This window comes from Neoarius graeffei, chromosome 8 (assembly GCF_027579695.1).
Source record: "Neoarius graeffei isolate fNeoGra1 chromosome 8, fNeoGra1.pri, whole genome shotgun sequence".
Classification (NCBI taxonomy): Eukaryota; Metazoa; Chordata; class Actinopteri; order Siluriformes; family Ariidae; genus Neoarius; species Neoarius graeffei.
The window spans coordinates 19,855,747-19,878,105 of NC_083576.1; positions in this window are offsets into that span (position 1 = coordinate 19,855,747).

The window sequence follows — 22,359 nt, forward strand, 5'->3', positions numbered from 1 at the left end:
TACATTGACTTTTCAGAATAGATCTTATTTGCATATCGCTATTATCAATGTTGAAACGAAACATAATCCTGTTTGAACAAAAATAAGAACTTATAGAAATAGTACCAGAGTCTAGGAATACTGTAATAGTAATATAAATATTACTATTGGGCAGTGGCTAGACCCAGCTTGGAGCTGGTCTACAATGGAGAAGTAAGGCACCTCCTTCCCTTCACTAGCCTGGGTGTACGCCTTGGGCAAGCGTTAGCACACCCTAAGCCTCCCCTGTCAGGGATATGACGTCTCACGGACAGATGGGGTTCGATAGCCTTGGCGGGCAGCTCATCTAGGAGAGGGAAACTCCAATCTCAAACCTCCGCTGCCTTGCGGGCATACCCTTTTGCGGGTAAGGCTTCGGGAGTAAACCCCGAGGATAAATCTGGAGCCGGAGTCCCATTGGCAGTTGGTTTCTGTGCACAGGATCCCTCTGACAACTCCTGCGACGTTGTTGGACCCATAATGTACTGGTGTACTCCTTTCCTTTGGACCACCCATCAACGTGGAGAGGGGAGTCTTTCTGCCTGGGTAACAGTCAGTCTCCCGAATTTCCTACCCAGGCCCTGCACACTGGAGAGGACACTCCATCTTCGCTATAACAGCGTAGGCACAACACGGGAAGCAGCAGTCTACCGGTTATAAGTCACGGCTCGATTGATGTAGAGCTAGGCACCAGGGGCTTCTTCCAATGGTTGGAGAGGCTGTTGAGCCTCATTAGACAGCTACCGCCCGCCTCAAGCTGGGCAGCCCCCAGTCAATTAGGTGCTGTCTCATCGTGATCTGCCTGCCTCGTAAGGTGGATGAGGTGTAGGATAATACCGAACAGCGGATCACAAAACTATCACCAGGCACAAACAAAGGAAAACATAAATCACACACTCTTAAACTGGGCACTTGGAATGTCAGGACAATGACACCTGGCCTGACCGAAGACCTAAATGCAATATGTGATGCTTGAAAGACTGCCGTGATAGATCTGGAACTATGCAAACTACAGTTGGATATTGTTGCCCTTCAGGAAACTAGACTACTTAACTCAGGCTCTATCAGGGAAAAAGAGTATACTTTTTTTTCTGGCAAGGTCGTCCATCAGGGAGCACGAGAGAATATGGTGTTGGTTTTGCAGTCAGAAACAACTTGTTAGGGTCCATTATTCCTCCACAAGAAGGTAGCGAACGTATTTTGTCCCTGCAGCTACAGACATCTGTTGGGTTAGTGATAATCATTAACTCTTATGCTCCAATAATGTCTTCTACTGATGATGCTAAAGACCAGTTTTTTGATGAACTCAGTGTAGCCATCAAAAAGATCTCCAGCACTAATAAAATCTTCATTCTAGGTGACTTTAACGCTAGAGTTGGTAAAGATCAACACTCGTGGCCAAACTGTCTGGGTCACTTTGGCGTAGGAAGGCTAAATGAAAATGGTCAACGGCTGCTTGAACTATGCTGCCTGCATAATCTCTGTGTTACTAACACCTATTTCAACACTAAACCACATCACAGGGTCTCGTGGAGGCATCCCCGTTCTAAACATTGGCATCACCTTGATTTGATTCTGACTCGGAGGAAGGACTTACAATGTGTCAAGCTCACTCGCTCATACCACAGCGCTGATTGCGATACTGACCACTCTTTAGTTTGCAGCAAAGTGAAGCTAATCTCTTAAAAGCTTCATCACGCAAAAAAGAAGTGTCTATCTCACATTAACACAACTAACACACATGATCGAGAAAAGGTCCAGAAATTCACATCATTATTGGAAAGTGCTCTACACAGCACAGCTACCAACTCTGCCTGCAAGCGTTGGGAGCATTTTAGGAACATTCTTTACAACTCTGCCTTAGAAGCCTTTGGTAAAAAACAAAATAAATATCGTGATTGTTTCGAAGCTTACTCAGAGGAGATACTACCACTCATAGAAGAGAAGAGACAAGCACTATTATCTTACAAAAACACCCCAGCAAGGAAAATCTTCAAGTTTTACAATCCGCACGCAGCAGAGTAAAACAAACAGCAAAGCATTGTGCAAACAAGTACTGGGTTCAACTCTGTTCCAAAATACAAAAAGCTGCAGACACTGGAAATGTCAAAGAAATGTATAATGGTATCAAGAAGGCGTTTGGCCCCATAAAGAAGTTGACTGCCCCTCTAAAAACTTTGGCAGGAGAAGTCATACAGGACAGAGAGAAACAGATGGAACGCTGGGTGGAACGCTATTCCAATCTTTATGGAAAAGAGACTGTGGTAAATGAAGGGGCGTTGAATGTTATAGAAAGACTACCAGTGCTAGTAGACCTTGACAGAGAGCCAGATCTGGATGAGGTAAACAAGGCAATAAAGTTACTTGCCTCTGGAAAAGCCCCCGGTAAAGATGGCATACCTCCTGAAATTCTGAAATGTTGTACCAACAATATTCTGCTAGCCGAGTTACATGAGATCCTTTGTTTATGCTGGGGCGAAGGAGTCATTCCTCAGGACATGCGTGACGCCAACATTATCACACTTTATAAGAACAAAGGTGACAGGAGTGACTGCAACAACTACCGTGGGATATCCCTTTTAAGCATTGTTGGCAAAGTGTTTGCCAGAGTAGTGCTGAAAAGACTGCAGGTTTTTGCTGAGTGTATCCAGAATCTCAATGTGGTTTTAGAGGAAACAGATCGACTATCGACGTGGTGTTCTCTCTTAGACAACTTCAAGAGAAATGTAGAGAACAGCGTAGACCGCTCTTTATTGCATTCATTGATCTAACTAAAGCATTCAATCTTGTCAGTCGTGCTGGCTTGTTTGAGATCTTGGATAAGATTGGTTGCCTTCCCCTACTTCTCAATATTATCAAGTCTTTCTACAACAATACCCATGGCACAATTGTCTTTGATAGTTCAACGTTTGACCCCTTTGTCATTCGAAATGGAGTCAAACAGGGATGCGTACTTGCCCCCACATTATTTGGGATTTTCTTTTCTGTACTGCTGAAACAGGCCTTTGGATCGTTTACTGAAGGCATTTATCTACACACCAGATCAGATGGAAAGCTCTTTAATCTCTCCCGTCTGAAAGCTCTAACCAAAGTTCAAGTGAGATGTCTCAGAGAATTTCTCTTTGCTGATGATGCTGCTATCACCACTCATTCAGAAGAAGATCTGCAAAAACTAATTGATTCCTTCAGTTCCGCGTGCCAAGATTTTGGTCTCGTCATCAGCCTGAAAAAAACCCAAGTTATGGGCCAAGATGTAGTTTGCCCACCCTCAGTCAAAATTGCTGACTATGAACTAGAAGTTGTTCATGACTTTGTGTATCTAGGCTCTTCAATATCTGATACTTTATCACAAGCTGCAGAGATAAGCAAGCATATTGGCAAAGCATCTACAACAATGTCAAGGCTTACAAAGAGAGTGTGGGAAAACAAATACCTGTCCAATTACACCAAGATACAAGTCTACAGAGCTTGTGTTGTGAGTACCTTACTATACGGTTGTGAGTCATGGACCTTACATGCATACCAAGAAAGACGATTGAATAGCTTCCATATGAGATGTCTTCGTAGCATCTTGGGTATTACCTGGAAAGACAAAGTACCAAACAACATCGTACTTGAGAGAGCTGGGACCATCAGCATGTATGCCACCATCAAACAAAGACGCTTGCGCTGGCTGGGGCACGTTGTCCGCATGAACGATGGTAGAATACCAAACGATCTTCTCTATGGCGAGCTTGCTGAAGGAAAGCGCCTGACTGGCAGGCCAAAGCTATGGTTTAAGGATGTTTGTAAACATGATCTGAAGGCCGTCAACATCAACACCAACACTTGGGAAAAGCAAGCCGCTGACAGAGTCTCATGGAAGCAAGCAGTGAAGACTGGTATTGACTATTTTGAGTCTTCCTCTAGACAAAGAGTTGATGAGAAAAGACAGCTGAGAAAGAAGTGCACCCAGCTACCTTTGCCTTCAACACAGTTTCTATGCCCTAACTGTGGCAGAGACTGTCATGCCAAAATCGGCTTAATAAGCCACTCAAAAGTGTGTAGTCCATAGTCTTTGAGACTGAAGGAGGCCAATAATTAATGACATTCAGTATTATATACTCATGTCCCAGTCTAATCTCCATGTTTATAATCATAAAGGTGTTACACTCTCAACGGCTCAGCAACAAACCACTCGATGTGTGGATCATATGCGAGCAGGATGGTGTTATTGTGAGTGGCCACTGCACATGTATGGCAGGTCTGGGAGAAGTCTGCTCACACGTAGCAGCAACACTTTTTGCTGTTGAAACTTGTAAGCTATTTCCTTTTGAGTATGGCACAGCTTTAGTGTTTCTAATATTAATTTTCAACTATTTAAATCAAATTTTGAGTAATTATATTTCATGTAATTGGATCATGAAATATTAAAGCGAGTGTTCACTTGGTTCCCAGTCAACACGTTTAACGGCAGCAATCCACTTCTTCCTCCGCTCTTGATCAGCGGGGAACCGGTAAAATGATAAACCCTTCGTGCTTTTTCTGTTAGAGCACCCTACTGCCACACAACAAGCCATTCTGACTGAAAATGTTAATCACTCTCCAAAAATTTCTGCGTGTGAAGTGAGCTGCGGCTTGATACCCAATATGGCGGATCAACAAACTTGACCTCTGACCTATGATGTAGGTGCACGAGGTCTATATAGTGAGTAGGGAGCAATTTTGGACACGGAAAACTTCCAGCTTTATTACGTCAGCATTCAAAGGAGGGCGCGCGCATCTTTTGACAATGTTGGCAGATGTTGGTCACTTTGATTTCCGCTGTACGTTTTACTTCCATCCTACAAAGTCTCGCACAGGTCTCAGCAAATCTCTTTTACGGCCATTGCTTTGACATATGGACTGGTAAATTACATAGCATATTTCAAACACTCATAACTTGCTATAGCAGTGACAAAATAGCTGTCAGAAATGCATTCTTACATTTTATAAAATGAGAAATATAATTTTGATCATAAAAAAATTGCCTTCAGTTCCCCTTTAAAGGTAGACTGACTTTCAGATTTTTCAGGTTTAGGTCGTAAAAAGAATCTTCCCTGACCCCTAATTATTTTTGTTTAGTGGACCGGAAGCTGCTGAATTCGAATCACAGACTATTAATTATATTCGGGGTTTTATTTATTTATTTATTTATTTATTTATTATAGAACAATTAATTAATTTAGGACCATGTGGCCCTAAATTCTCCACCATGATGCAATAGAAGAGACTATGTCATGCATCATGCAGTAGGCTTTCCCCGTTCACACAAGGCATTGTGGGATACAAATTTGAAACAGGAGAGGAAAATGGAGGACGCAAATAAAACATGAAAGACTGATTACAGTAACAGAAAGCGAGAAGAAAAGACATTATGTTGCAAAGGAAAGGAAACGCAGGACCAAGCTAATAAATATTGGCGGTCAGCAAGCACCTCGGTGTGATCAGCTGTTCATTTAGTGACAGAATGATGTAACTGTCAGTGCACAGTCAAGGTAAACCTGTAAATGGCAGTAATGCAACAGTGGATGCCAGCTGCTGTAAAATCCAAGAGAAGATGACGACGATGCCAGAAGGTAAACCTGCGCATGCGCACACCGGACTTCCCCATCTGCTTGACTGTGCGAAGCGAGTGATTTAATGTACATTATTTGCTAGGGAATCACCTCAAATTAAATAACTTCCCAGTCACAGAATGGCTTAATATTTAGAAGAAGGCGACTTTATTTTTGTCAGATGTACACTCAAGAACAGTAAAGTTCTTCCTCTGCATTAAACCCATCTGAAGCAGTGAATACATGTACATATGAGCACACACACCCAGAGCAGGGGGCAGCTATACTACAGCACCCAGGGAGCAAGTGGGGGTTAGGTGCCTTGCTCAAGGGCACTTCAGCCATTCTTGCTGGTCTAGGGAATCAAACCAGTGACCTTTTAGTCCCAAAGCTGCTTCTCTAACCTTTAGGCCACAGCTTATTTTGTAAGAGATTATAGAAATAAACATATGTCACAATGACCAAATTTCAGAGGGAACTAAATTTCACTGGTTTTGTGGAATCGAAAGGTTGTCTACTTTTAAGTCTGAGTCTGGAATTACACCCAAGCTTGTAACTTCATCTTTAACCTGATGACCAAGATTCCCAAGTCTTTTAGACAGGGTATCTCTTTTGACTTTAGGGCCAACTAATGCTGCTTTTCCACTACCAACGCGGCTGAGTTGGGCTGAGCCGTGCCGTGCTGAGTTGGGTTGAGTTGAGCTGAGTGGGGCTGTTGGAGTTGCATTTCAACTACAACCGCGCTGAACTGTGCTGGCTGGAAGTGGGTGGACACATTGGGTGGAGTTAGCAAAAGTGGGTGGACGTCACGTGATGTCGTTAGGCGGCGCAAACAGTGACATTAGTGACCTTTTAAGCGGTAGTCTCACGACCCGGATCGTAAACAACAAACATGGAGGACATGGAGTCGTTAGTGTTGCTGGTCTTGGTGCTGTGGCTTGTTGTCACCGACAACGCCAACAGATACTGGCAAGAGCGTATAGATGAGGCGAGGCGCATAAGGCTTCAGAAATTCTCGTAATTCTTCTTCTTCCGGGTTTACGGTGTTTACAGATCCCAGCATGCTCGCGGGGCGTGTGTGGGCATGTGAGGACACTCCTCCTCACCAATCAGTGCACAGGGGAGTGTCTCCTCAAGACCCTAGCCTCACTCGGCTTGGTTTGGCTCGCTTCAGCCCCACTCCAAAACCGTGCGAGCTTTGGGTGCTGAGTAGGGCTGAAGCGAGCTGAGTCGTGCTGCTCTGAGGTAGTCGAAACGCGAGCCGTGTCAGGCTGAAGTGAGCTGAAAAAGGGTAGTGGAAAAGGGCCATTAGAGTACTTCTGTCTTGCCTTCATTAAGTTTAAAAATATATATATTGCTCATCCATTTATTAGTTGTGGATAAACAGGTGGTCAGGGAGCATAGGGCATGTGGGTCCTTTGGCTCGATAGAAATATAATTGTGTGTCATTGGCATAGCTATGGAAATTGATAGTGTTCTTTAATGATGCTACCAAGGGGTTGCATATAGAGTGAGAACAGAAGGGGGCCAAGACAGCTCCCTTTTGCAACACCAAATGATATGTCATGCATCTTTGACACACAATCTCCCATACTGACATAGAACTGTCTACCTGTAATATATGATTTAAACCAGCTGAGAGCTCGGTCAGATAGACCAACTCAGTTCTCCAGTCTATCAGTTAAAATGCTGTGATCTACAGTATAGTGTGAAATGCAGCACTCAGAGCTAAGGGAATTAGAACTGCAACCTTTTTTGAGGCAGCACTGAGCCTAAGATCATTAACGATTTTAGTTAGTGCAGTCTCTGTACTGTGACGGGACTTAAAGCGAGATTTGAACTTTTCTGAAAAACCATATTTGTTTAAATAGTCATTTCATTGATTGAAGACCACTTTTTCTAGTATCTTGCTCATGAAGGGCAAGTTTGATCAAGGTCGGTAATTGCTCAGTACACTATTATCCAAATTTGGTTTCTTCAATAGAGGTTTTCCAACAGCTGTTTTAAATGCATTGAGAATATTCCAGTTTCGAGGGACATATTGATTGTTTTATGGAGGCCTTCCCCAAACTGTTGCCACAAAGTTTGAAGTACACACCTGTATAGGATGTCTTTGCATTATGGTTTCTGTTCCTAAACCAAAATCAATAAAAGTTCCCCTAAATGTTACTACACACACTGCATGGCTGAAGTAGCCCTCGCAATCCCATCATACAAGCACTGAATACAAACATAAATGTTATCCCTTTTTATGTTTACATACACCTTTTTATTGTGACACAATTATAGTGGGTGTGAAAATGAGGAGTCGACACCAAATAACATAGGCATATTAAAAACTTGCATCACGTTTATTTTAAAATGGAACATTGTTCAAAGTACATGCAAATAATAATGTAAAGTGACATCACACTGATGTGATGTAGAAATTAAAACTTGCTGGACATATCTCTTTGCAGTAGGTGCTGCTAGTCAATTCTGTTGAATGAGACTTCAAGTACTGAACCTTTTAGTGAAACACAACAGAGGCCTTACTTGTCATTGGTCACATAGTTTTCTGCAAAATGATACACATCTCGCAGCAGGGCTTTGTCTAGCACAACCCCTTATACTCAATAAGTGCTTCAGAGTCTCATTTGGCCATCATGAGTTAGCACTCTTACCTCACAGCAAGAAGGTACTGAGTTCAAACTTTTGTGGCCGACTGGGAACTTTCTGTGCAGAGTTTGCATGTTCTCCCTGTGCCAATGTGGGTTTTCTCTGGGTGCTCTGGTTTCCCCCCCACAGTCCAAAGACATACAGATTAGGTCAACAGGCTACAATGAATTGCCCATAGGTGAGAATGTGAGTGTGAATGGTTGTTCATTTCTGTGTTAGCCCTGTGGTAGATTGGCAACCTGTCCAGGGCGTACATTACTTCTCACCCAAAGTCAGCTGGGATCAGCTCCAGCTTCTGCCATGATCATGACAGACAAGTGGTATAGATCAGTGTTTCACAACCACCATCTAGTGGGCTGTGAATTTTTTTTTCAGGTTTGAAGCCAAATACTAAATAGTTCAGGATGTCGTCATGTCCCAAATCTGGTAGCTGGTTTGCCAAACACTTTTGAAGTGGAATAAATACATTTGTGGGTAAATTAAGAAGAACAAGCCTTTATTTTTGTCACATTCCTCCTCTGCATTTAACCCGCGTGTGTGTGTGTACATACAGAGAGAGAGAGAGAGAGAGAGAGAGAGCAGTGTGCAGAATAAATATGTTTGTGGGTAAATTATATGGATCTTTGATGCTTGCATGATGTCTGCTGGAAGAGAAGAGCAGGGAGGATTGAGAATTGAGCGGCTGAGGTTTGTTTACACCTAAAACTTGTAGCATCCTAACAACCATCTCAAAGACATGGACAAAAAGCCCAGAAATTCCTCTTTACCTGAGCATAAACAACACAGGATTTATCTTGTAGTGTCCTGATCCCCAGATCTTTATCCCAGCCACATATTTGTACACCTCCATGCTCTTCCAGGTTTTCATCTGTTTGTCCATGTAGAACAATGTCTGCAGCACCAGGTAGTTTGAGATGTTGGAGAACCCAACGGATGGATAATTTTCCAACTCAGAATGAATGAATGAACAACTTTATTTAAACACGTTAAGCTGATCAGCGGAGCTGGTGGGGTCGTGCATGTACAGATACAAATTATTACAAATGCAAAGTTTGGCTTCTGGCACATGCATACAGTTTTAAATACAATACCTACATTTAAAAAAAGTTTATTTTTATTGGATTTATTTAATTCCTGGGCTCCCATCTGTGACAGAGAGTGATGTTGCATTCCATTAATACACTTTACAATAGATTATTAGATTCTAATAGAATAGATGAGCCAAAATAATTGGGGATTTTTTTTTCTATGGGCCCCAACTCATTACAATTATGAATAGGTGGGCCTTAAAGTAGAAAAGGTTGAGAACTCCTGGTATAGATAATTGATGGATGGATTGAGCTAAGAGGTTTAACCCAAACTTGTTTTAGTATGACAATGCCCCTCTACATAAAGTGAGGTCCATAAAGATGGCTTGCCAAGGTTGGTGTAGAAGAGCTTCAACCATGATCACCTTTGGGATGAAGTGGAATGGTGACTGTGCCCCAGGGCTCCTCAACCAACATCAGTGCCTGACCTCACTAATGCTCTTATGAAGGGGTAGACAAATTCCACAGTATTTTTCGAGTGGAAAGCCTTTCCAGAAAAGTAGAAAAGCAAATGGGGAACTAACCCGGAATGGGATGTTCAAGAAGCACATGTGGGTGTGATAGTCAGCTGTCCGCATCATTTGGACAGAAATTTCTTACTGATGATGATAATCATTGTAATTATAAACAACATGATCTTATACTTGCAAATGGTAGCAATTTGCATGACACAAGTTAGATAAAAAAATGCAATGGTTCAATGTATAAATGAAATTTATACATTTTCCTATCATATTATTGGTTTGAAATTAAACGGAATGCAAATGTATCTCCCTATTGCTGTGTTCACACTTATACCGGTACGAAAGTGGTATAACTGTATCGATACAAAGTATACTGGTACAGTTTAGTGCATCTGTCCACACTAGCGAGAAATGTTTGCGGTTTTCTTTCACAGTAGTTGAAATGCGCGTGCACGAAATGTTTCCGTGGTTACCAAGTAACTTCCTTCCGAGAATATATGGCATCCGTTATTTCGAGATCTCGAGAAAACAAAGCAATTATTCTGTGATCTCGAGAAAACAAAATTATTTCATGATCTCAGCTGGATTATTGTATCTCCGTCGGTAGAGACAAAGCCGGGCCATTCTTCTGCGGAGGTGCCGCAGACTAATTTTGAAGTTATCCCTTATTAAAAGACTTAATGCAATCTCTCCCTGTGTCAACCCCTGATCAAAATATTGCCTTATTAGGTGATCGATTATTCCAGACATTCTAATGACCAAAGTTGCGTCTATACAGAATGAGAAATAGCCCCAAAGTCAGCATATCACAAGTCTCTTGGCGTACCTGAATGAACCATTTCTCAGCTGTTTACTCGAGATCATGAAATAATAGTTTTGTTTTCTCGAGATCACGGAATAATTTTGTTTTCTCGAGATCTCGAATTAGTTGTGTTTTCTCGAGATCCTGAATTAATTATGTCGTTATCTCGGGATAACAAGGTGAAAAAAAAAAAAGGATTATATGAAGGGCCTCTCTCGGCTTCCATATGGATGAAACAACGTGTGTGCGCTTTTTGTTGTCAATGTACAGTCTGTATTTCTGGTGGTCATTTATTCAGTCAAATTGTATAAAACGCGCGAGGCAGTTGAGAAAGAAACAAACGAATCTCCGTTCTTCACTATTTTATTCAGCGAAGACATCGATTGAGGTGTGTGACTTTGCGCATGCGCATTATATTTGTATCGATACAGAGCCGCTTCATCTGTCCACACTACAGCGAAGCGCTACAGTACCGATACTGTACCGGTACGAAACCCATACATTTGTGGGTTTCGTACCGATACAGTTATACCGCTACAGTACCGGTATAGTTGCTAGTGTGGACAGGTACAAAAGTACACATTTTATACCGGTACGAAAGTAGTTTCGTATCGGTACAAAATCCCTAGTGTGGACAGGGTATATTTTGTTCAAATTCTGATTCATTTTTCATAATAACAAGTTGAAATACTAGCTAAGTGCATTGTATAATAAAGCAGAGTACATAATAGTCAGTACAATTTTTGTAGAAATTCCTCATTGTATTGGAAATGAAAGCCTTTCTTTTCCATCTATGTCCTTGTTACACAGCAGTTAGTCATTAATCCCTATCTCACCATCAGAAGCGCACAGGTTGAAGTAATCGCACTTGGGTGCCTTGCTGAAGGGCACAAGGACAATAAGTGGAGCAGGACAGAGTGACTCTCACACCTGCCACCATCACTTTGTAATGTCTTAACTTAATATTAATATCATTTCATCATTCAGAACCATGAACGACACTCACCATCCACTTTACTAGGAATACCTGTACACCTCCTCAGGATTGCAGTGTTCCAATCAGCCATTCAATTTTATTCTATCTACATTCACTGGATATGAGCAACCATGTGCTCTGATTGGCTACTCTACTACTAGGCTATCAGCTCATGTAGATGACTTGCAACCACGTAATCAAAATGTGCTACGTCATGAGCGTCTGCCATGCTGGTGGATATATAATGGCAGCCGCTGAAAGCGTGTCTGTAAACAATGGTGAATTTTCTCAGTATTACCACGATTTGAATGATTGAGCAAAGATTCGATATAAAGAGAAGATAGATATGTGTGGTTTTGACCCGTATTATTTTAAAAAGTGAGACTTTTCTGAAGGTAAGATGCTTCTACTGACCATTGAGTACAACTACAGGTCATTTTGTCCAATGACTATTTCATCCGATAGTTAAGACATTTCATATGCACTATCAATTATTTTATATTTCAGGTATTTGTTTTTTTGACAAAAGGAGGAATTCTCAATGGAATTTGACCGAAGCAAAACACATTTTTGTAAAGCAAATGAGTGCCATAGTATGCACGCTTCAACACTAAGGGGGGTAACCACGTCGGCCCGTGCCACTTGCTGACCGTGGGATGAGTTAACTCCCTTGTCATTGCAGGCTGCTCGCTTGCATATCTGTGTTTCCGGCTGGATCATATTAAATCTTCAGGCATGGAGCAGCGCTCTCGCGGAGGCTTCGTTCGCAAATCCCGGGTCGAGGTGCAGTCCTACCGACCTGACACTATGCTCTTTTGAAGCGAGAGGCTTAGAGGGAGGTGACTGTAAAATTTGGCTTTGCTGCGAGCTCCCCTGGCTGAGTTATTAATTGTTAAAGCCGGCTGGATCATGTTAAATCTGATCCCATCGTCTCCTCTCTGTACTGAGCCTCAGAGTTTCCTCGCCCTCTTTCCGAATCATGGACAGAATTCTAAAAAATTGGAAAGTGCCACAGTCACAAGTACTGTTGTGTCCACAACCATATACAGCACAAAGAACATATCTTTTTTTTAAGAATTATTATTGTAGCATTTTTCACAAATTGCTACTGTCATTTCACTGGTTTGTTTACATTCTAAGCGGACATGATTTTGCCATTGACATTGTCTATAAAGTTTTTATTTATCAACTTTGCAGAAAATAAAAATGCTCTGTTACTCAAAGTCCAGTGAATGTGGATTTTCTCGTCGTATACGAGCTGATAGCCAACTCGCCTATCAGCTTATGTACGACTCGATTTCATGGAATAGCTGTTAAATATGCATTAATTCAACTTCAGTAACAACTTTATCCTGTTCAGGGTTGCAACAGATCTGGATCCTGTCCTGGAATACTCAGAATAAGGCACAGATACACCCTGGATGGCATGTCAGTCCATCACAGAATCAGGATTACAATATAATTATAAATCTGACATAGCAGGGACCTTTTATTATAACATCCGCACCAGACTCCAGCAAGGACTTCATTTCCCATGAACCCACAAAGTGCACAAACATGGCTGACACATTTATAGGCTACCCATGTGGGGTCACGGTCGCAATGTGACAACTTTGCCTTTGGTACTCAGCAAGGAAATAAACAGGAAAACTGCACAAGTTCTAAAGGAAACTGCTCTGGTGATCCTTCAATAAATTGAGAAACTACAATTAAATAGATGTTTGTTTGCTTGTTTGTTTTTCCAATTAACTGTACTTAAAATCTGCTTAAAGGCTTGTCCATATACAGTGTTATGCAAAAGTTTGGGCACCCCTGGTCAAAATTGCTGTTACTGTGAACAGTTAAGCAAGTTGAAGATGAAATGATCTCCAAAAGGCATAAAGTTAAAGATGACTCATTCCCCTTTTATTTTAAGCAAAAACATTTTTTTTTTAATTTTCATCTTTTACATTTTCAAAATGACAAAGGAAAAGGGCCCAAAGAAAAAGTTTGGCCACCCTGCATGGTTAGTACCTAGTAACACCCCCTTTGGCAAGTATCGCAGCTTGTAAACACTTTTTGTAGCCAGCTAATAATCTTTCAGTTCTTACCTGGGGGATTTTCACACATTTGTCCTTGCAAAAGGCTTCCAGTTCTACAAGTTTATTGGGCTGTCTTGCATGCGCTGCTCTTTTGAGATCTATCGACAGATTTTCAATTATGTTTAGGTCAGGGGACTGTGAGGGCCAGGGCAAAACCTTCAGCTTGTGCCTCTTGAGGTATTCCATTGTAGATTTTGAGGTGTGTTTTGGATCATCGTCTTATTGTAGGACCCATCCTCTTTTTAGCTTCAACTTTTTTACAAATGGTATGATGTTTGCTTCCAGAATTTGCTGGTATTTATTCGAATCCATGCTTCCCTCGACCAATGAAATGTGCCCTGTGCCACTGGCTGTAACACAACCCCAAAGCATGATCGATCCACACCCATGCTTCAGAGTTGGAGAGGTGTTCTTTTCCTGGAATTTGGCACCCTTTTTTTCTCCAAACATACCTTTGCACATTGTGGCCAAAAAGTTCTATTTTGATTTCATCAGTCCACAGGACTTGTTTCCAAAATGCATCAGGCTTATTTAGATGTTCATTTGCAAACTTCAGATGTTGAATTTTGTGGCTAGGATGCAGGAAAGGTTTTCTTCTGATGACTCTTCCATGAAGGTCATATTTTTTCAGGTGTTGCTACATAGTAGAACAGTGCACCACCACTCCAGAGTCTGCTAAATCTTTCTGAAGGTCTTTTGCAGTCAAACAGGGGTTTTTATTTGCCTTTCTAGCAATCCAACGAGCAGTTCTTTCAGAAAGTTTTCTTCATCTTCCACACCTCGCCTTGTTTCTTTTAACTGCCATTTTTTTAATAACATTACAATCTGAGGAAACGGCTACCTGAAAACACTTTGCTACGTTCTTGTAGCCTTCTCATGCTTTGTGAGCATCAATTATTTTATTATTCAGAATGCAAGGGAGTTGCTTAGAGGAGCCCATGGCTGTTGATTTTAGGGACAAGTTTGAGGACTCAGAAAATTTATACAGCTTTGAAATCTGCATCATCTGACCTTTCCTAACGAAGAATTTGAACAAGCCACAGCTCAATAAGCTAATTAAGGTCTGGAACCTTGGTAAAAGTTGCCTGAGAACTCAAATGTTTTGGGGTGCCCAAACTTTCGCATGGTGTTCCTTTTCTTTTTTCACTCTCCAATTGTACAAAACAAAAATAATACACAAATCTTGCAGAAAACACTGAACAGGGTTTCCCCAGGTTTGACCACCATAAATGTAAGACTTTTTTAAGACCACGTAAATGAGAATTAAGACCTACATCGCACCCATTATGCGGTCGTAGAACACCAGATCAAATTCCCAATAATGACAAATGTTTCAAGTAAAAATACTTTTATTATAAAAGTTATATACTTAAAAGTCATTATGTGCATTGCTTGTCAAATCTTCACATTCAAGACAAGCAAGACTGAATTTTGTTATGTAAGACGTTTTGTTTTTTCCACAGGAGAATGTTGTAGCGACTTCCGAGTCTGGGAACATAGCCTTAAAGAGTTCACTTATGCCCTCATTCGAGCTGTACGAGTGGTGTTCCGTAATTGTTTTTAAAATCCGGAGCACCTCTGCCCGAAGTGTCGGGGTTCCACCGACACCCATCATGCCACTGCTCGGCCCTTGTGTTGTTGCTAGCCTTGCCGATGATGTCTGGCTTGGCTGATGCTGCTGACGTTCGACAGTGGTGCTAGTGCCAACTCCAGGTGCATTCGGAGATTGAACCGTGCAGAACTGAGCAATGGGCTGGTGGCGGTGGAAGGCAGATGCAATGTGCTTTGAGCTCTTCATGTGAGACTCTAAAGCGAAATGACCTATAGTGGACAACTTGAAGGTCTTTTGACAAACACAGCATCTTGCTTCAACGTTGCTTCCATGAACCTCCCTCACCCAATCACGATATCTTTCATCTGAAAGCCACTGCTGATTAAAATGACACTTCCCCATGCTGCAATTCGTGGAGTCTCCTCTCCACCACGGACTCCAACGATTGCGCCGGCGCGAAAATGTATCAATATTGTTTCTTTCTTTGCGCATACTCCAAGAAATTCACTGATGTTACTCAAAACCCACGTTTTCACATTGTAGAATAGTATGAGTAAATTTAAGACCTTTGTTTAAAAAATTAAGACTTGGGCAAAGCAATTTAAGACTTTTTAAGGCCTTAATTTTGGAATATTAAATTTAAGACTTTTTTAAGACCCCGCGGCTACCATGCTGAAATGTGTCATCTTTACCTTTATGTCTTTTGGTGATCAGTTCATCTTCTGCTCACTTAACTATTCACAGTAACAGACATTTTCAGTAAGGGTGCCCAAACTTTTGCATGCCACTGTAACTATAATTCTGCAATAAATCATTTATTTCAACCACTAAGTTTCCTATTCTGGTTAGATTTTTTTTTATTATAATGCAGTAGTATTTTACTTTGGAAAAAAAAAGTTTAAAAAAAAGTGTTAATTTTGCTTCTCCCGTTAACTTTACTTGAAATTTGAGGTCAGTTTGTTTATTTCCATCCAAGTGGTAGGAAAACTGGCTCCATCAATCTGTGGTTTTTAGGACTTGTGGGCCATCAGTCTATGATATTTATTTAGCCTATTTAACTACCACTTGTCAGGAGATAAACAAACCAACTGCCAGATTTCCAGCTCACCAGGATTCATCTAAGGAAACAGTGGAGCATGACATTGTAAAGCCACAAGAAAATGAGCATGTATTTATAAATCAGGAAATACATCTAAGATAACAAGTACAGTTAAAAAGAGAATACACAATCTCTCTCTCTCTCTCTCTCTCTCTCTCTCTCTCTCTCGCTCTCTCATCATTATTCCAAGACACAGAAAGGTGTCAGCACTGACGTTTTCAGCAGTTTGTATTACAGTAGCTCTTCTGTGGGATTGGACCATATGGTTTAGCATACATGCCCCATGCGAATCAAAGAACCTTCAACACCCATGACCCTGTCACCGGTTCACCGGTTGTCCTTCCTTGGACCACTTTTGGTAGGTACTAACCACTGCATACTGGGAACACCCCACAAGATGTGCCATTTTGGAGATGCTCAGACCCAGTCATCTAGCCATCGCAATCTGGCCCTTGTCAAAGTCACTCAGATCCTTACACTTGCCCATTTTTCCTGCTTCCAACATGTCAACTTCAAGGACTAACTGTTCTCTTGCTGCCTAATATATCCCACCCCTTGACAGGTGCCACTGTAATTAAATAATTAAATAATAAAATAGTAAGAATATTGGTTGGCTTTGAGTGATATATCAGATGTATTCCATTCAGCTAGCATGATACTGAATAAGTCGAAGACGAGGAAAGGAATATATCTGATATACGATGAAAATAAGCCAGCCAATAGTATTATTATTATACATACACTCTCTTTTTTTTTTTTTTCTAGTTTTTCGATGTCTGTTGGTATGTTTTTCTCTTGTAATTTACAAGCTATAAATATGCGTGAAGAATGTCTAATGAAGTTTTCATAGCCTTCCAGGTGTTCAACACATTTAGTTTCAGTTTTCAGTTTATTTATTTTGTTCTTAATTGTAGCATAGCTAATCTTAGCACTGGATTAGCCTTGTCTTTCTCTTTCCCAGCAAATAAAGAAATGCTTCTGCGCATGCACAGCAGAAAAGTTTGGTCATTGGATATTCGCATCAGTGCCGACTAGGGTTGGGCGGTATTACGGTAAGAAGGTATCCCGAGGTATCCAAAAGTACCAACGGTATCGGTCTCATTACCGTCATTTTAAAAATATATATAATATCTAAATAAATATGGAGTACATGAGGTCATAATATAAAATAATAAATTGAAGATCATCCCGAATAACTGTGTGATCGTATTTTCTCTAATTCTATCAATTTCCTAAAGAAGTTCTCATCGCGTGCAGGGTTGTTTATGTCGTTACCATGGCAACCCTGCGTGACATTTGGAGTCTGACAGAAAGCTTCGCAAGAGACTGAGCCCAGGGGTGTCATGGCTCAGATGGCTAAGGCACCGTACCATAAATCCGGGGACCCGGGTTCGATTCCGACCCGAGGTTATTTCCCGATCCCGTCTCTCTCTCCCCCGCTCATTTCCTGTCTCTCTATACTGTCCTATCTAAAAAAAAGAGACTGAGACCACAGTTAAAAGATGGCAAGTCAAGATAATGAGTTAGTGGCAAAAAAAAAAAATACAACATCGGCAGTGTGGCAGTATTTTGGTTTCAAACCAAACGAAAAATCTAATATGTCCCCTAAGGCACACCATAGCCTGGGGTACTCCACTTCCATGAGATCTCTCCAATGAATTGTGTTTTGAGTAGGTTACATGAGTAACAACAAGGTAAAATAATATAACGTATGACATTTGGGATGTGGGTAATAAACGTTTGAAATGTCATCTACTGAAGAAACGGAAGAAAACATCGTAGCGTAAACTGTTAGGTTTCTGGTGGGAATTAGCAATGCGCTTGCTATCTTTGTTGGGTGTGTTAAACCGTATGGATTTAAGTGGAATAATTGTAAGGAGTTATGTGATCAAGACAACGTTTTAAGCAAGGTAAGGCCATTTGATTATTAATTTCCCCGCCATGGCATGACGTGGGCCCATATGATTTTGCCTTGTGCAGCTATCACGCATTTGAATTAGGTTCGCCTCATTTGCGCTGAAGAATATGGTTTATTGCGCAGTCTAAACGGACTTGGGTGTTGGTTGATTCTTTTTCTTTTTTTTTATTTCCCATGCTTGAAAGGGTATGATCCTGCTCATCGTGTACTTTTTTTTGATGGAGTAGGTGAAATAGTGCTGCAAATGGCGTTTCAACGCAGACATGTGTAAACGACAGTTGAATGCTATTTTCAAGATGAAGGAAGAGTTGCGTGATGCTTTGAAATATCTCTTAATCCATTCATCAATGCACAAAATTCGCTTTGCTGCTTAATCCATACCACAGTGCACACAATTCGCTATGCTGCTTTTAAATAGTACATTTGAGGCATAGGCGTACGTTACACAGTAGGCCGAAACAAAATATTATTTTTTTCTCGGTAATACCGTATACCCCGGGAAAACACAGAGACAGTTTAAAGGTATCAAAATTTGGATACCGCCCAACCCTAGTGCCGACGTGTGCCGTCATGTTGTCTTGACAACATGAAATATCATAACCCATCTTGCACACTCATTCTTCACTGGGTAGAGTGATGTAATACATATAGGATAAGCAATATGATAACATTGCATGCTATCGAGCCAAATGAATGAGACCTGCTAGAAGGGAATAGAATGCACGTTTTTATTCCATGAAAAAAGTGTCCTATACAGTATGTATAATAATCAGTGTTATTCACTTCAAATGTCAGTGGTCATATTGTTATGGCTGATTGGTGTATAATGTGGTGGTGTGGATTATTTTTAAGGTCAATAATATTCATTTCAGATACCAATTTAGCATTCTTAAAAAAGCAATATCCTGCTGGTTGTTTTTGATTAAAGAGGATAAGAGACATCACAGTTATGCAGTTCATGTTTTGTTTTTCAGTGTGGTACATTTCTTCATATGTCACAAATGAAAAGGAATATTTATACATTGTATTTCACAGGTATGTCTGCTTTTGCTCCAGCACAAATATTATCCATATAACTATAGTTCTGCAGTAAGTCATTTATTTCACCCACTGTTTCCTATTTTTTTAAATAATGCAATCGGATTTTACTTTAAAACATACATATTAGGAAATAATAATAATGGTTAAAAAAAGCATTAAGAGCTCGAGTGAACAAGTGCACTGAAATGAATGGCACTAGAATTGAAAATGACCCTTAAATGGTTTCCTTTTGTTTCCTTTCTTGTTTGACCTGATGTCCCTTAAACCAGGCCATTATGGAAAACCTGGCCAGTATTGCTTTATTAATTTTCCTCTATCCTGTCAGAAAATGATTTGATTACCAATAAAAAGATAAAAAATAGCCCATTGTCTGCCAATATGCAGCAAGTTGGTGCATTTCAAATGGCTCCAAGTCCACAAGCTAAATCTACACAGACAAAAATAATTCTGCTCTTTTGTGACAAAATCATTCCCATCAACTGCTGACAAAAACAGTTTACCAGTCAGCTCTCCCCTCACCTGCAACGTTTAGATTCAATAACTAAAGAAGTAAAGGAAGCAATCACATCTGATGCTAAAAAGGCACTCTGAAAAATCAAGACAATTCAATACTCGGGTTAGCTAAGGTGAGAGGCGAGCTCATGCCTGGCATCAGTCTGATAGAGTCTGCTAGATAGTAATCTACATAGATTAGGAGCTTGGAGCAAATAATTCAAGCTAAATATAGCTATAGCAGAGTTCTGTGAAGGAAGAAATGTTCAGCTTACTTTTGCACTCAACTCTCTGTGGCTTATGCATCTTGTGTTTGTGTGGTTGGACTGAGATCAAAACATTATCTCCCAGAATAAATTGATCTGAATCCTTGAAACTAAAGCAAGAAATATTCAACCATAACCTTTAATTTTTGCTGTTTTCAGTCTGCTTCCAAGAAATATGATGAAATAGGACTAAGAGTGCAATTGATACAAGTCTCACTCAAACAATCAGATTCTGAATGTCCTCAGAAATAATCAATTCTGTGTGCAGAAAAAAATAAGATTTTATAAACCATATTTATGATAGTTTCTCATGTGGTGCTTTCATTTTACCACTAATATCTCGTGTAATATCCAGTAAATGGGTTCAACTATGAATGTCGGTGATGAGAGCAGGGGCATGTCCTTTATTATCAATACCGTCTAGCTGCTGACCAATTTTGTCTGTCTCTTTTCTTTGTAAGTTATGAGGTCTATTTGAGCAGTGGTCCTCTCCCATTTGTGAGCTTTTAAAATGTACCTTGTTCAAAGATGGTTATTGGTTGAGGTTCACACGCGGTCCTTTAAATTTTGATGAGTCTGACATGACCGAGGAGAAAATGTCCTGTTCTAACCTAATAGCACAAAAAAAAAAAAAAAATCCCAAATATTACTTAAAAAAAGATGCCACAGCAAATTTGTTGGATGTTTAATAACAGCTCTTGGCCATAGTCCAAATCTGAACTCTACCATTATGTCCCAGAAAATACTGGGGGAAACAAAAAAAAAGGAAAGAAAAAAGGGGAAAAAATGATTTTTTTTAATTGAAAAAAATAATCATTAAAAATTGTGAAAAAAATTTGCAAAAAGAAAAAAAATGAAAAAAGAAACATTTAAAAAATCCATCAAAATATAGATTGAGAGAATGGTATAAAATCTTAGCACTGAGCTCAAGTACCTCACTCAAGTTCATCTTTCATTGATCGTATATGGGACTGTTTGTTTTAATCCAAAAATTTCAAACAAATTCCGATGACTCTATTTCCCAAAATATAAATAAACTGGTAACCTAATTTAAGCCACTGCAATCCCTGACCAGATAGTTACAAAGTATGAAGTTACCATCACGCAGTGTCACATCCCTTGCCCACCCATCAGCCAATCATATGACAGCTATCAAATGGAGAGGGTGAACACATGCGTTCTCTGAGACATGTCAAGCCGACCAACTGTATCTTTTCTAACTGCTGCTCATGGGGCATCATAACACATTTGGAAAGCACTATCTACCCTCTCTTGCCTACAGTGCCTTGAAAAAGTATTCATACCCCTTGAACTTTTTCACATTTTTCCACCTTACAGCCACGAACTTAATTTTTTTTTTTTGAGATTTTATGTGATAGACCAACACAGAGTAGCACATAATTGTGAAGTGAAGTGAAAATGATAAATGGTCTTCAAAATTTTAAACAAGTAAAAATCTGAAAAATGTGGTGTGCATTAGTATTCAGCCCCCTGTCCTCTGATATCTCTAAATACAATCCAGTGCAATCAATTTCCTTCAGAAGTCATCTAATTAGTTAATAGAGTCCTACTGTGTGTAATTTACTCTCAGCATAAATACACTTGTTCTGTGAAGGCCTCAGTGGTTTGTTAGAGAACACTGAAGAACAAACAGCATCATGAAGACCAAAGAACTCACAGACAGGTCAGGGATAAAGTTCTGGAGAAGTTTAAAGCAGGGTTAGGTTATAAAAAAAAAAATATCCCAAGCTCTGAACATCTCAAGAAGCACTGTTCAATCCATCATTCAAAAATGGAAAAAGTATGGCACAACTGCAAACCTACCAAGACATGGCCGTCCACCTAAACTGACAGAGCGAGCAAGGAGAGCACTGGTCAGAGAAGCAGCCAAGAGGCCCATGATCACTCTGGAGGAGCTGCAGAAATCCACAGCTCAGGTGGGAGAATCTGTGCACAGGACAACTATACCGTAAGTCGTACACTCCACAAATCTGGCCTTTTTGGAAGAGTGGCAAGAAGAAAGCCATTGTTGAAAGACAGGCGTAAGAAGTCCCATTTGCAGTTTGCCAGAAGTCATGTAGGGGACACAGCAAACATGTGGAAGAAGGTGCTTTAGTCAGATGAGACCAAAGTTGAACTTTTTGGCCTAAATGCAAAGTGCTGTGTGTGGCAGAAAACTAACACTGCTCATCACCCTGCACACACCATCCCCACTGTGAAACATGGTGGTGGCAGCGTCATGCTATGGGGATGCTTTTCTTCAGCAGGGACAGGGAAGCTGGTCAGAGTTGATGGGAAGATGGATGGAGGTAAATACAGGGCAATCCT